Source organism: Lynx rufus, unplaced genomic scaffold, assembly GCF_022079265.1.
Source record: "Lynx rufus isolate CCGP_SWC_20201006 ecotype Redwood Valley unplaced genomic scaffold, mLynRuf1.p SCAF_21, whole genome shotgun sequence".
NCBI classification, from domain to species: Eukaryota; Metazoa; Chordata; class Mammalia; order Carnivora; family Felidae; genus Lynx; species Lynx rufus.
The window spans coordinates 9,663,209-9,677,803 of NW_025814836.1; the positions used below are offsets into that span (position 1 = coordinate 9,663,209).

The 14,595-nt window shown below is 46.7% G+C and overlaps 1 pseudogene; it reads right to left on the minus strand.

The window, feature by feature from the left end:
* Positions 1 to 11,617: 11,617 nt before the first annotated feature.
* Positions 11,618 to 12,089, minus strand: LOC124517431 (60S ribosomal protein L21-like; annotated as a pseudogene).
* Positions 12,090 to 14,595: the final 2,506 nt, after the last annotated feature.

Below are 14,595 nucleotides of genomic sequence, written 5' to 3' on the forward strand. Positions count from 1 at the left end.
GCTCAATGGTTAAGTAATTTGCCCAAAGTTACACAGCTAATAAGTGCCAGGGCTGGAATCTGAAATCAAGTGTTTCTGGCTGTGAGAGTATTTTTGTTTTTTGTTTTTCCATTCTGAAAAAAAAAAAAAAAGGATGAAAGAATTGTTAAAATGGAATTACTGGGGTGCCTGAGTGGCTCAGTAGGTTAAGTGTCCGACTCTTGGTTTCAGCTCAGGTCATGATCTCATGGTTCATGAGTTCAAGCCCCACATTGGGCTCTACACTGAAAGCATGGAGCTTGCTTGGAATTCTGTCTCCCTCTCTCTGCCTCTCCACTGTTCTCTCTCTCTCTCTCTCTCTCTCTCTCTCCCTCCCTCTCAAAAATAAATAAATAAACATTAAAAAAATAAATGGAACTGCCTGTTTTAGAGTCTTTCTAGGGCTGGTTCAATAAGCTACCTAAAAAAATCAGAGTCCATGAGTTAGAATTACAACTTGTTTTGGCTTGATTTTCAATAGCTTGATTTTCACAAATCAAATACACCCTCAGTAGACCCAAATTTGCTATCGTTAAAGGTTTTCTGTATGACTAATTCTTCATGTATAGTCCTAGAAGGTAATGCCAAAAATGTGTTTTGAGAAAGCTTTGGTGTTGTCCCTGGAGTCATGCCTAACCTCTCAAGAAAGCCAACTTTAGAAGCAAAAATCTGGATATAGTCACCACATCCAGGGACAGGGTGGTGACTTTGAAGGGGTTGACTGCCATTGAGAGTCTAAGTCCTGCCAGCTGTCTCATCATACCCCTTGGTGAACCCTTGGCAGATGCTCCAGTGGGGACAGGGAGATGGGGAAGTTGGAAACTCACTAGACTTCTGTTTGCATTTCTTTTGGCAGGGATAGCTACATGTGTGGACAAGTATTATTAGGATGACTTACCTGAACTTAACTAGTCAGGATAAATTAAAAATCTTCTTGACTTTCAAAAGTACTTTTACATTTTATAGTAAGGTTTTGGTGCTTTGTCTGCAGTGAAGAGTCAAACACCAAAACCCAGTAGTTGGAAGTGATGATTCACTCAACACACTCATGGATTTTGAAATAGAACATGGATCTCTCTGCTCACAAAAATTTTATTTTATTTTCCTTTCAGAATTCAGAGTTATCAGGAAACTTAGGAATGAATGTCAGCTTGTTCTAGGCTGTGTTCAGGGTTTTGTTTATGTCAACATGAAGAGTGGGATGACCCTTGACATTAGCACTCCTCTTCATTCTCTGCATGTGTCAGTGCTGCAGCTGGCTTGACTCTTGACTGCAAATGGTTCTCCCCATTAGGGTTGGGCTCTTCTTCTGCAAGATTTATTAGGGCCAATTAGTTCTTCAGAGGGGTATTGCAAAAATACTTACAAAGTAAATTCAGGAGACACCTCCCTTTAAATGGACAATGTTCTACCAACAAGATGTAACACATCCAGAACAGGGATGTTAAATTTTCAGTCTTTGGGACATATCCTGCAGCCCTCCTTCTTTTCCCCAGCTTCCTCTGGAAGCATTCTTACCACATAGACATGCGACGGACAGGCATATGAGCTGCAAAGTAGTGGGGCACTGTGCCATATGTGAAAGAGATAACTGGTCTGGAATTACCCACTTCTCGTGTCTAATCTAATCTGGATAGTTGTGAGGCTTTCCAGAATACTATTTACATATTGAAACACTCTCAATAATTTGCAGATACTCATCTCTTCTGGAACGTTCATGAGTAATTTGTCGTGGTATCTCTATGTAACTGAAACAGAAGACTTGGCTCTACCCATGAAAGGATTAGTCACTTATATAAATAAGGATAGAAACAGCTTGAGGAAATAAATTCTGTGAGACTCAAAACGAGATCACTGAGCAATGAAATGTACACCACTGAGGCACATCACGCCACACATGGCACACACTATCTGTCATTGCATCCGCCCACCACCCCGCCCCCACCAGCAATACCAACAATGAACAATGGAGAAGAATGTGCACAGTATGGTGCCATCAACAAGGTATCATCAACGTGCCCTCTTTCAAGCTAACTAGCATGGCATCAACTCACAGATTCACTCATTTGAGATTCATTCATTCCTTAATCTGACAACCCTTCACCAGGTTCTCTGGAACTTTCCGTCTCCCCAACCTCTTCTCTAAACTTTTCCTTAACTCTTTGCCTTAACTGGAATGGAGCTGCCCCTCCCTGGAGAACTCTACTTGCCCTGCTGCCTCTAGGAGAGTGGAAAGGGAGCTGGTATAAGAGAAAGATGGGTTGGGTCAGAAGGCAAGGAACTCCCACTGCTGCTTCCACACCACTGTCTTTCCCTTCCCACTCTGCTGGCACCCTGTTCTTGCTGCTGTCATCCATCAACCTATCTGGCTGCTCCCCCAACCTTAAATGGACTCAACAGTTTGCCTTATCCACATGTTTGTCATTGCCACAGAAAGACTCCCAACCAAGTGGACAGGTTCCACCTGAGCCCTTTAGGACAAGCCTCAGAGATACTCAGTGCTGCTCAACACCCAGAATCATTCCGTTGGGGTTGATTTCAGGCTATCTGAGACAATTTCATGCCCTTTCCCACCCACATCCCATTTTCAGGGATGCCTTTGCCTCATATTTCCTGCATGGAAAAACTGAAACCAATAGAGACGCCATCCCTCAACTTCCCACCACCCCGCAAAGATGTGTACCTGCATGGTCCCCATCTCCTCAGGCCCCCCTGGTGCAGTGGGCAGTATATCCTACTCCCCTCCTCACCCTTGTATGGCACCCTACTTCCCTGTCCTCTTCCTTACCATCACCTTCCATCTTGCCACTGGATTGTTGCCTGCAGTGTACAAACATACTCTGGCACCCTTCAACCTAAAAACAAGCAAACAAACAACCCAGGATTACAAGATCCTCTGTCTCATCTCTCTGCTTTCTTTCACGGCAGAATGGCTCCAAATGCTGTCTCTACTCTCTGTCTCCATGTCCACACCACTACAATCTATACCTCTTCATTTCTTTCCAATCTGACTGTTGTCCTCTAGTCTCACTGAGACTACCCTTAGCAGGATCACCAATATCTCCTTGTAAACAAATCTGATAGACACTTTCTTCCCCCATTAGTATTGCTCACATTTGTCTATTCCCTGCTAATTGAAACACCCTCTTCTTTCAACTTCCTGGGCCTCTCCCCAACTTGATTTCCTCCTGCTGCATTTCCCGCCCATATTCTCTGGCCCTTCCTTTACTGACTAATGCTCAATTTGACAGCACCCCAGGCTTAGCCCTGGACCTCTTCTCCATCTGCACTCTCTTCCTATGTGATCCTATCTGGTCTCATGACTTTATATACCTTCTATACGCTAAGGACCCCAAGAAGACCTCTCTAGACCTTGCCCCTGATCCTCATATTCTTATAATCAGGTGCCTCTTTGGAGTTCCCATTTGCGTGCCTAGGAGGCATCTCAAATGGAATATGACCAACATGGAGCTGCCAATCCCCTATTTCCCTCTGGGAAAACAAAGCAAAGCAAATAAAGACATTTATTTTCTTGCCTTCTACAATTCCTCTCTCTGTCTGCATGTCCACAGTGCCTGCAGCCAAGAGGACTCCTCTGGATGCTTGGCACAGCATCCTGAGTCATGCTGATCTCAAGCCATTATGCCCTTTTGTAGGAAAGGTTGAGAAGAGAAACACTGTGGTCCACTAAGGTGACATGCTCAGCTTTACTTTCATTCAAGATTTTAACATCTCTCTGGTCTTCTGGGCTCCAGCTACCATCTGCTGCCATGCAGAACTGATCTCCTTACCTGCTCTGCAACTCTGCACCCTTCTCTGTGAACAACACCCTTATTTCCCCATGGGGAGCTCTGTGCTTAGGGTGACTCTACTCCCCAGCATAGGCAGGTGACCCAAGTATAGCCAACCAATCTATTCCATTTCCTTTGGAAGCATGACCCAAGCCTGAGCAGGAAGACAAAATTCCAGAACTTTGGAATTACTGGAAAAGTAATTACAGCTGCTCAGCTAAGAGAGTGTTGATAACATTTGAGCCCCGGATACAGCTAGGCTCCAAGTTATTTTCATATCTTGAAGCCAATAAATGTCCTAGTTTTATTTTTACTTAAGTCAGTTTGAGTTGGGATGATTTTGTGCACAACCCAAGGAGCTCTAATTAATGCATCAATTCATTCATTTATTCACTCACCTACATACTAGGTACTAGGCATTAATCCATCTACTAGTGACTTATCTAAATCATGTCACTGAAACTACAAATGCTGCCCTCTCCCTGTCCTGTTGCCTATGGGACCAATCTCAAGTATTTATAATCCATAATTGAGCCCCATCTGATATCATTTCTCAAGACTCTCCTTAAATGAGCCCCCCCACACCAAGGAAGCCAATTATAGTCCCCTTAAAAAAACTGTGTTTATTCCACTTTCAACCCTTTCTTGGCACTCTCCCCATGTGATCCATCTTCAAGACCCATCTACCAGTCATAGCCCCTGTGATCTATGGATCCTTCTGCAGCAGCTTCTGGGCTGCATTCCTTGCTGGAGCCCGGCCTCCCTGGTCTCAATACCTATGTCTTCTCTCCTAAAGAGCAACATGAAGGCTAGGTCTGGGTCTCATGCTTCTTTCAGGTTCTTGAGAGCCTGAAACAGAGCGGGGTATGCTCATCAGTGACAAGAACTGACATGTGTACATTGTCTAGTATTTGCCAGACCCAGTTCTATGCTAATTCAGCTAATGCTCACCATAATCAACAATTGAGAAACTGAGGCACCCTTGAGTTTACCCAGCATCAAACAGCTGATAGGTGATGGAGCCAGAATGAAAACCTAGAACTATCCTAAACCACACTGGACTTTATGGGCACGAGACTGACACATCTTCAGTGTCAGTTTGAGTTGGGATGAGGAGAGGCAGAGGAGGCTTGCAAGGAACATGCATTTCTGGAGCTACCTTTTACCACCCAGCACCTCTCCCACCATCTATGGTGAAGGGCCAACTTGAATCCATGCTAGTGGTTCAAGAAGATGAGTCCACAGGTCAGTTGTTTGGCCCTTGCACCAGTGTCAAACTGCTCTAAAAATGTCTCACTCTCAATATCTGTACTTGTAGCCTTGCAGACAGTAACAAACAGCGGGCCAGGCATTGAGTAGCAAATATAACCAACTATTTTCCCAGGGAGTGTGGCGCCTTTCTCTCTGCCCTGTCTTTCTCAACCCTTTCTATCTGATCCTGGAGTCCATGTGCCTGGAGAAATGAGCTGGGAAGCAAGAAGCCAGCCCAGAGGGGACACCAGACTGACCAGAAGCCTGGCAGGGGCACTGCTGAGGCAACGATGGGAAAGCTCAGCCTCCTGCTCCTGGAGCCAGTGGCCATTGGCCAGGACCGCTCTGTCATTGACCAGCAAGGAAACGTGGATTCAGTGCCAAGGGCCATTGGGTCTCCTCAGAAGGACTAATCTGACCACTTGAAGACAGAGGTCAGGCCGATGGACTCGAACCAGGGGTTAATGGCCTCTGTCCAGTAAATGCTCCAAGTTTGATTAATTCTTTCAACAAATGTTTATTGATTGCCAGGCCCTGCGCCAGCACTCGAGATAGAACCAGGCCATGTCTCCTGCTGGCTGGAGACAGACGCCTGAACAAGAGCTCACAGGGACAGGAGAGGGTGTGTGGACAGGGAAGCAGAGGGGGGACTGAGAGCTTGGTGGCCTCTCTTCCATGCTGTGGGAAAGCCATCTTTGCCCCTGCCTGGCCCAGCCTATTTCTTGGCATCAGTACAGCAGATTCTTCCAGGTGCCCCTGGTTTAACAAGGAAAGGAAAACCTGGGGGTCAGCACAATGTCTTGTACCTAAGGAATTGGAACTAAACCAAAAGTGCAGCACTAGCACAGGAGACCCCTCCCTACTAGACCCTCCTCCTCTCCCTAGCCCCTTTTCTACCCACCATTCTTTCCCGTAGTGGGAATCTGATGTTCTGAGCTGGGATCTGTCACTTCCCCAGCAGCCATCGGTGGGCCATTTGGAGAGCCAAGTTCCTTTCCAATCCTGAGAGGCAGCCTGACAGGGTAGAGAAGGTGGTCTGGATTCAAATTCTGGCCTGGTCACTTCAGAAGGATGACATAAAGGGGTCGAGAGCTTAGACTGTGAGTCAGACTGCCCGAAGCCAAATACCAGTGATTCCAGGTACTGGTTGTGTCATGTTGTGTCACTTACATTTCTAAACCTTGATTTCCTCCCTCATAAAGTGGGGATCGCTGCTGGAGGGTTGTCAGGAGTACTGGGTGAGTGAATTCATATAAACAGAGCTTAGCAGTGCTTAAAACAGAGCTAACCGTGAGTGCTTAGTTATTACTACTTAGTTATACGTTAGTTATTACCAGCTACAGTTATACCTACGCACAGGGGTGCTTAAGGAATTAAGTGGACTAATCACTGAAAAATGTTGAGTAGGTGCCTGACAAATACTAGTGTCCTTTCTTCCACGTTTTCTGATGAGATGAAAAACACACAGAAGGCATAATCTGCCAGCTCCACCATCCTAACAGGGCACGGGCCTGCTGTAAAGAGGACTGTCCCGAGGGCTGTTCCTGCTGCCCCTCAGATGAGCACCTCCCAACTCCTCTAAAGGGGTTGTGAGATTCTTGAGAAAGTATCCATTTAAGTTCATCTCAATGTTTACAGATGATTTTGTAATTATTAAGGAGCTTTTTGTAATTATTATTTTTTTAATTTACTTATTTTGGGAGAGAAAGAAAGTGAGCAAAGGAGGGGCAGGGAGACAGAGGTAGAGAGAGATAATCCCAAGCAGGCACTGCACTGACAGTGTGGAGCTGATGGGGGGCTTGAACTCACGAACTATAGTTCATGACCTGAGCTGAAGTCAAGAGTCAGATGCTTAACTGACTGAGCCACCCAAGCACCCCCAAATGTAGGCAGAGAAGTGGAAGAAGCTGATGGCAGAATCCAGCCTGCCATAGTCCTGGAACACCCCTGCCGTTGACTCTGGGGTGGATGCCAAGGGTCCCTCTCCCTGGAACAGAACCTTCGCCTTTTGCAAGGAAGGAAGCCAAGGGCTGCCCCCCAAAAACAAGGCTTTAAAAATGCTTAGTACTCCCAGCATGTGAGTTTTCTTGCTGTCTTTTCCCGGGAATTTTTGTGAAGGAAGGAGGAACACCGTCAAGTGCCCCAGAGCTGAATCTTGAGGCCAGAGGTGATTATGAGGAGGTGAGAACAGAAGGGAGAGGGCCCCAGGCACCCTCTTCCACCGGAAATTGCTGCCCCACAGTCTGACTAAGGGACGTGGAGAGGGAGCTGGTTCTGCATGAGGTGTCTCCAGAGCCCTCCTCTCTGTAGCCATTGTGGTGCCTAGCCCCTTATAACCCCTTACTGCCCATTACTGGGGAGAGGAAAGCCCCACTGAGGGCCTTTCTTCACACAGCCTCTGAAACCTTGGAGTCACCCCCAGGTGGGCTCCCAGGATGGCTGGGATGGACCTGGCCTTAAATTCTTGTTCCTGAACCCAGACTGGTGCCCCCTTGTGCTGACTGGATTCTCCATCCAACTGGTTCATGCCAGTCCTCCCCCACATGTCCAGCCATGACTTGGGGCTGATGTCTCCATCTGAATGGTGACCCCAGTCCCTGATTGGGCCTCACAATGGGATTTGGTTTCCTCTCACCCTCTGTCTTTGACCCCTGGCCTCTGTTTGCCTCTCTAGTTGGTGGAGTCATGTCATGCCTGAGCTGAGGACACAAACAGGCACCTCTGGACTGGGCTTGCTGAGGTGAGACCAGAAGAGTCCAGGGTAGAGGCCAGCAGGCAAGGCAGGTAATGTGTGATAAGGTCTCCTTGGGGTAGCCTTGTGGCAGGTGAGTCACTCCTGAGGAATCCTCTAAGGTTATAAATAGGCCTGGCTGGCAATGATGGGAAAGAGAACAATAAGGGGACCATTGTCCTTCCTGATAGGCTGTTACTAAACCATGAATAATCCCTTTGAGGACTCAGATTCTACAGACAGTTCCCAAGCCCCTTCCGTGCCAGACTCCAGCATTGCAAGGGCACTAGGTGCCCGGGAGCATGCTGGGGCTGTATATACATGCCTATACCAGGGCATTTAATGAATCAGCATACCAACCTGCGAGGTAAGTATGCTTATCCTGATTTAGAGATGGATCAACAGGTTAGAGGGGTTTCCTGCCCAGGCCCATGGCTGATTCACTGTCAGAACCCAGGTCTGTCTGTAGCAGAGCCTCTGCTCCTTCAGTCAAACCATGGGGCTCTCTAGCCTGACATGGGGCAGGAGGGTCAAGGAGCCCCCAAATGACCAGATCATGGGCTCTGACATCCAGGGCTAACTAACATAGCCCCACCAACCAAAGAATTCACTGAGACTTGAGTATAAGGCTGGCTGTGGGAACTGCCACTCAAGGGAAGAAGTGGTTGGGAATCCAGTTAAGCATGAATGGATCTCTTAAACTTTTTTTTCATCTCTTTTTCCCTTAAAAACATTCAATAAGAGGCCAGATCCAGGAAAGCCTTCCAAAAGGGACTAAGCAAAAAATACTCTTCTCAACTGCAAGGTCATCCAGCTTCCATTTGCCAATGAGGGTCAGGTCTCTCTTCTTGCAAGAGTTCTGAAGACCATTCTCAGCAATTCCCTGGCCCATGTCATCACCCCACACCTGCTTGTCCCATGCACCCCAGGATGGAACAAGGCTGGGACTGGCTGGGTGGGCATCAGAGTCTCCAGGAGACCAGGATCAGGTTGGATTGAGACCACCCAGTTCCTCGGGCCTCAGGATCAACATGCAGCACGATGCACATTGCCAAGCTGCCTGTGACATGCACATTGGGGGCAAAGGTCATCAGAGCCTGAAAGAGCTTCCTTCCAGCTGACTCCTGGGTCTTCTGGGGACAGAATCTGGGAAAGGTTGTGTCTGAGAGAGCAGGCACTGGACTGGAGAGACAGAGCTGGACTGTCTATACCGTCTACCCTGTCTAAACTGGCAAGGTTAGAAGGGCACATTTTAGCACTAGTAATGCAAGCTAGGAGGGAGGTTGGTTTGCTTACTTTTGTTTTTTGCTTTTTTTGCATAAACACCAAGCCGTGGTCTTTATTTCCCCTCCCCAAACCAGCAGCTACATTGTGAGAGCTTTCAGTGGGGGATGCATTTCAGGGAAGAGACAAAGTCTGCCTGGGTGTCTGCAAGTCCAAAAAGGGATTTCTAAACAGGCTGTCTGGGAAGATCTTTCCTACACGAGATCCTGGATGGAGCTGGCAGTGGTCTGACACACTTTCTCTATAGACACCACTTGAAGGCCTCACCTTTTCCCCAATACCAGAGGATGACATAGTCCCTAAGTGAGGCCACAGGGTTACTTACCATTGATCGTCAAGTCCTATGGCTTCCTTGAACTCTGGGCATCTTACACACAAATTAGAACCAAGTATAACTCTTAGGTTAAAACATACTTTGACCTCAACACCTAAAACCTCAATGAAATGGCTTGATTTTCAATGCATATGTCTTTTTTTATCATTTTAATTTTTTTAATGTTTGTTTATTTTTGAGAGAGGCAGACAGAGCACAAGCAGGGAAGGGGCAGAGAGAGAGAGAGGGAGACATAGAATTCATAGCAGGCTCCAGGCTCTGAGCTATCAGCACAGAGCCCGACACGGGGCTCAAACTCACGAGCTGTGAGATCATGACCTGAGCCGAGGTTGGACGCTCAACCAACTGAGCCACCCAGGCGTCCCTTCAATGCATATTTCAATCAATATTTAAACGAAATATCTGTTTAATAGATATTGTCTATGTGTCTGTCTGTGTACCTGGAAGTTTGTTTCCTATGATGCCTCCAAGCACAGGAATCCAGACTCACAAGCCAAATGCAAACCCACAACAAGCATACCCCCTACCAATCCCAAGCCTTCCCTCCTAACATTGGCACCCAGGGTTACAGTGGGTATGGTGGTTCTAAGTTTGAAGAAGCCCAATAGGCACCAGGCACCCTGCTGGGGCCTCTGGCCTCCAACTCCACTAGATTTGCCAACACATTTGTCCAATAATCCAAGATGGCAGAGGCCACTGACTCCATACTGAGATCAGTACAGCCCAAAGGGCTTGGAGGAAAGGAATCCGTGTGATCTGAGCACACGCCCAGTTGGCGTGCAAGCAAGACACCCATCTGCAGAGCCACTGTTCGCTCCTGTGCCAAGCCAGGCTCCCTTAATCTGCCAGCCGGAGTCCAGCCAAGGAATGGAGATGTAGGGCTGTCACTTCCAAATGGCACACAAATCCTCCCCCGCCAATTGGCTGCCTATGAGTAACTGGACCAAAAACATAAACATAGTCCATTAGGTCCATAGCAAAACAGGGCAGGGCAAGGCAGGCCCATCCTTGTCCAGATGGAGCTGGGCTTGGCACTTTTTCCTATAAGAGCAGGGCCTGCACTGGACCCTGAGTGTTATGCCCAGGAATTTTCTGGTACACGTAGCACTCGAGAGACATCATTGGCCCATTCCACTGGAGCTTATCTAGGAGACCCTGACCCAAACCAGTCACCAACCAGTCCCCTTGTCTTCCTTTCTCCTTGCCTTTCCTATGGTTCCATCCACTTCTGTGGCTATTGACCCATACCCAAACTTGTATCCCAGAGTCCTCTCCTGAGTTCCAGCAGGTAAAGCAGCAGTTCTTTGGGACACCCTGTGTCTGCTCTGCAGATGTCTCAAACTATGTCCAAGATGAACTGACTTTATTTTCCCACCTTTTATCCCAGCCCCAAATCTACCCTCCACCTACATTCTCTCTCTTGATAAAATTCATCTAGACACAGGGTCAGGAATTTCTGCTACTCCCCACCATCATCACCTCCACCTCCGCCACGACCATCACTAAAACTTCCACCCTGACCACTACCTCCATATTCACCTCTGTCTGTGCTTTCACCTCTGCCACCATCACCATCACCTCTGTCACCACCACCTCCACATCCTCCACCACTACTATCATAACAACCTACACCACCTCCAGACTTACCTGTACCAACACCTCCACCTCCACACACACGTGCGTGCGCACACACACACACACACACACACATTCACACACTCACACACTCACACATACCCCTAATGGGTCATCCAGTTTTGGTGGTTCTTTCTTCCAAATTTCTTGGAATCTGTCCCCTTCCATGCATCTACCCAAATGCTGCCTGAGCTGGGACTAGGGCACATTAATCTTGCCATAACCAGCTCTCTATTCTTCATCTCTTCCTCCCATCTGCCTACACATAACCCTTAGGGGAACCTTTCTAGTGTGCTCAAAGCCCTGCAATGGCTCCCTACCACCTGCTTCTAAACTTCCCCAAATGTACCCTTAAAAAGAAGGTTTTGATAAAATATGGGAAATGCTGGATTAGAAATCTAAGACCTTTCTTTTTTGTGAGATTTGTCAGAACTTTAATATGAATAGCATGGAGACATTTCACTGGGAAGAAAACAGATGTAAGGTGTAGTTTTCTGAATTTCTTTCCTTTTTTTTTTTTTTTTTTTTTTTTTTTACAGTCCAGAGGTTTGTTTGTTTGGGGTTTTTTTATACTTATCGTGCCATGAATGAATAGAGAATGGGTTCCTTTCCATTGGTTCTCACAAAGTGAGCTTCTCTGGATGGAGCAGGCTGGTGCTTCAACTGAACCCAAGTATCTTTCTCTTTGGCTTCCTTCACTTTCTGATCATTTTCCTTCACCTGCTTCAGGAAGCTACCTCAGCTCTGTGAGTGCTTAATATGATCAATCTGTACATTAATTCTCTCGGCAAGAATCTTGCCTGTAACTTGTTTGTTTACAACAATGCCAACAGCATGCTGGGTGACATTGTAGACTGTGCCAGTCCTCCCATGGTAACATTTGTGGGGTATTTCATTTTTGAACAGTGCCCATTCCCTTGATGTCTCCAATATCACCTTTCTTAGAGATTTGCATGTATGTGGCCAAAGGAACAACTCCATGTTTTCTAAAAGGCCTACAGAACATATAGCAAATGCCTCTCCACTTTCCTTTTGTGTTGGTCATTTTGGCAAATTACTGGAAGATGGCAGAACTTGCTGAAATTTCTCAGGGTGGAAGAAGCAAGACCAAGACACCTGTTTTGGCTCCGGCTTCCCCTCCTCACAAATCCCTTCCTGCTGTTCACTCTGCACAAAGATCCTTTCTCTCCTTGACAACCTCCAAGGTCAACATAATCACCACCCCCCACATACTCCTACCTTACTTTCTAATATTATAATTATCTTAATTTCTGATTTACCCACTGTTCTAGGATCTCCCTATGTGTAGGGAGTATTGGGGATCTCTGCAGCCAACACAGTGCCCGAGAAATGGTGGTGCCCAGTGTTTGTGGAAAACTGTCCAGTGCTTACTGATCTAGGCAGGAAAAGTTGAAGCAGACCAAATAGTGCTTTGTGCTATTTGCCCACACTCTGAATGTACTTCCCTCTCCCCTCTCTTGCTCCTCAGACCACCACACCCTGGAATCTGCCTCGGCACCCCCACCTACAGAACTCCTACTCATTTGCCAATGACCCAAATCACTAAACTTGCCCTGGTGTGTTGCAGTTTTCAATGGACTCAACTTCTGGTCAGAAGTCTACACAGCTGCCCCTCTGTCTTTCCCAAAGCCTCTCACCCACAACCCCACCTGGTTCTCTTCCCACTGGCCACTCTGTACTATGCCTTCACCCTTCCAGTCAGTTCTGCCACTCCTCCCCTTTCAGGTTTGGCCTGGTTCTCCTCTCCTGCCCTGGGCTCTTCCTCAGTGAGTTCTCTTTGCAGCTCCTCCCGTGGCTTTGGCCCCACTGCATCCTCTGATAATTCCCTCATGGTCTGCCTCCCTCAGTCCTCTTCTCCAAGATCCCGGTCTGATTCCACCAACTGCCCACTTGACAAATACACTCTGATATCTCACTGAGGCCTCAAATTCTGGACAGCCAAAATATAAACTTTTGATCTGCAGGCTCAAGTTTTCCCACAGTCCTAGATGGCACCACTTCACGGCCATCCACCCACTCCCTCACCTCCCCAGCTTTGCCAACAGTTAGCCCCCGTAAATATGTCTCTTTTTAAAATCGTTAACACTTAAAAAAAATTATACTGTGATAATATTTCACATGAGATTTACCCCCTTAACATTTTTTTAAGTGCACACTGTGGTATTGTTAACTACAGTCACAGTGTTGTACAGAAGACCCCCAGAACTTCTTTATCTTGCATAATTAAGACTTTATGCCTTTTGATTCCCCATTCCCCATTTCCCCCTCCCTCCAGCCTCTGGCAACCACCCTTTTACTCTCTGCTTCTATGAGTTTCACAATTTCAATGACCTTGTCTGAGTGGATTCATACAGTATTTGCCCTTCTGTGACTGGCTTATGTTACTTTACATAATGTCCTCAAGGTTCATCCATGTTGTCACATATTGCAGGATTTCCTTCTTTTTTAAGGCTGAATAATATTCCATTGTATGCATAGACCATAACTTCTTTATCCATTCATCCACTGATGGACATTGAGTTTGTTTCCAGTACTGTGAATAATGTTGTAATAAACTCTGGGGTTCTACTATCTCTTCAAGATCCTGATATCAGTCCTTTTGGGTATGAAACCAGAAGTGGGATTGTTGGATCATATGGTGTTTCTATTTTTAGCTTTGCAGGAAGTTGCCATACTGTTTTCTACAGTAGCTGCATCATTTTGCATTCCCACCAACAGTGCACAATATTTCCAATTTCTTCACATCCTGGCCATTACTTGTTTTCTCTTTCCTTCCTTCTTCCTTCATTCTTCCCTCCTTCTCTTTCTTCCTCCCTCCCTCCTCCCTTCCTCCCTCCTCCCTTTCTTTCTTTCTTTCTTTCTTTCTTTCTTTCTTTCTTTCTCCTTCCTTCTTTCTTTCTTTTTCGTTCTTTCCTTGATAATAGTCATCCTGACAGGTGTGAGGCGCTATCTCATGGTGCTTTGGCTTTGCATCTTTCTGGTGATTAGTGACACTAACCATCTTTTTTAGTTACCCCCTTTTCTCTTGGTCCCCAATGCTGCCACCCAACCTGGACTCCACCCTCTCTTGCTCGGATTCTTACTAGAGCCAGAGCCTCCAAACAGGCCTCCCCTTACCTATCCATACTTCTACCCATGCTCTGCACAAGCAGAAAGGTCTTTCTAAATATAAACCAGTCGTAATGAGTATAAACCCTCTGATAAATTTCCTCCATTACTCTTGCGATAAAGCGAACATCCCTAGTGTAGACCCTCCACCTCATCAATGTGTTTCCAGCTGCATCTCTGGCTTCCCACAGGTCAGGCTCGCCAGCTTTTGTGGGTCGCTCTTCCCACCCTCCCCCTTCTTGCATCACTTACCCAAATTGTTCCATCTAACTCTGTAAGTCCTTTGGAGTTCAGTTCTGAACTGTCCTTTGGAGTGTGTTCTGATAGCCAGCGGGACTTAACGTCTGGAATGTTATAAGTCAACAGCTCTGCTCTGAGGGCAGGAGGGCTAGAGGACAACGGGAGGGAGAATTGTTGAGCCC